Genomic DNA, 2099 nt, shown 5'->3' on the forward strand with positions numbered 1-2099 from the left:
CACACCGTCGCTAAGCATTCCTCGTGTTTTGTTTTGGATCGCTCTACGCAGTTTTTTAAGTGTGTTGCAGTACATATCAGAGTCATTTGTCATCCCATTTCCCCAAAATACTCCTAAAAGAACTCCTTGCCTGTCCCAAAACACTGTAGGCCTACACATAACTTTTTTTCCTGACGTGGCCTGCGTAGAGTAATTCACCAAAGACGCGGAATGCTTAGCAACGGCCTTGTTCTGCTTCACGAAAATGCAACTCCTCACAAGTCTGCAGAGACCCAAAACATGATCGCCTCCTTAGGATGGGAACAGTAGCACCCATCATACAGCCCAGACCTGGCTCCGAGTGACTTTCATCTGTTCCTGCATTTAAAAAAGTTTCTGGCCGCGCAGGACTTCAACTCACACACTGATCTCACAGGAGAGACTGGACATTGGCTGACATCGCAGGCAGCAGCTTTCCACAATGAGGGCATTCAGAAGCTCTTCCCACGCTACGACAAAATTGTCTCAACAATTCTGGTGACTGTGTGGAACAGTAGTCTATAGAATTTATATGAAGTATTCAAAAATAAATCGTTTTGATAGGGAAAATTATTTCTTTTATAATTATTTTAAAACGGTACTTACTTTCTGGACGCCCCTCGTATATTTATAGGCTAAGCTAACTAACTACGAAGTGGCTAGCCGTACTTAAGTACGGCTAGATTGGCAGTCTAGCCGTACTTAGATCTAGGTTTGGCCCTATCGACTCAAGCCTGTTAAGTACACAGGTCTCAGATCTAGATCTAGTAATTATTCAGGTTCAAATACATGCAAGTCAGTAAGGCACCTTTTGGTTTTTGTCTGAAATACAAATACTTTAGGCATTGCAAACTAAAAATTTTATTTACAATTCAGCCATCAATATTAAGTACGGCTAGATTGACAGTCTAGCCGTCCTTAAGTACGGCTAGCCTGGCTGTCTACCCGTACTTAAGTACGGCAAGACAAGAAGTCTAGCCGTACTTAAGTACGGCTAGACTGCCAGTCTAGCCGTACTTATCTTAGGCCCTATTAACATTAGAAAACAGGAGGTTTAAAATACATGCACTGTCAATAAGGCACCTGGTTTCGTCTCAAATACAAATACTTTAGGTACTGCACACTAAAAATGTATATTTACAATTCAGTAGGCCTATTTTTTTTTAATGGTGAGTCTAGCCATCATATTAAGAATAAGTACGGCTAGCCTCTTCCAACTAACTACTAAGGCACTGAATAAGGCACAAAAGTGTCGAAAACCTACCTCCTGTCTGAAGAATAAGTGTGTCTTTAATAGGCTTTGACATGATGATTTGACTGAAGAAACCGATGCATTTAAAAAAAACAGAGGGATCAAACTTTTTTTTCTTTGTAGTGTCTTGAAGAGGCTCAAAGTAAAAGCTACCCTTTCCAACTCTCCGTCCTTATCATTAGTCACTGCGACTGCGATAAAAAAACAAAAACAATAACAAACCAAGCCCCTCAACAGAAACGAACGATGCGGTATGTGGGTATAGTAGATCTCGCGGCCAGCAGTACAAAATTAACAAAGAACAACAACTAGACTCTTTTGTGGGAAAAGGGAGAAAAATGTGTTTTTTTAATGGTTTTTTTATATATTTTATTGACAACAGACAAGGGCATTAGGCAATTAAAATTTGCTATTTAGTGCTAAAAATGATATCTATATCATGCCTACAATATGATAAAAAAAAAAGATAAATGGAAGTACATTCTGTAACGATAAGTTCATGGTTGATGATCTCTCTCAGCATTTCGTAAAAGATTACCGAATTTTGCAAACAAGGGTCTCTATTCTATGACGTTGTTTTGACTTGCGGCTAGCTGCAGCCCCGTCAGCCAGAAGCTGATTGGCTGCGGTAGGCTAGTGGTAAATATTGTGTTGGGCCTATGATTCCAGTTTTAGCAGTTTGGAAACTTCTGAAACAGTGCTATAAATATATGAAGCCTAATCTACCTATTCCAGTACGGAGCTGAGGTGGCCGAATGGATAGCGTGACTGCGTGCGGAGTGAACGGGCGTGGGATCGAATCCTGGAATGTCCTTTTTTTTTTTTTTTT

This window comes from Aplysia californica, unplaced genomic scaffold, assembly GCF_000002075.1.
Source record: "Aplysia californica isolate F4 #8 unplaced genomic scaffold, AplCal3.0 scaffold00206, whole genome shotgun sequence".
In the NCBI taxonomy this organism is placed as follows: domain Eukaryota; kingdom Metazoa; phylum Mollusca; class Gastropoda; order Aplysiida; family Aplysiidae; genus Aplysia; species Aplysia californica.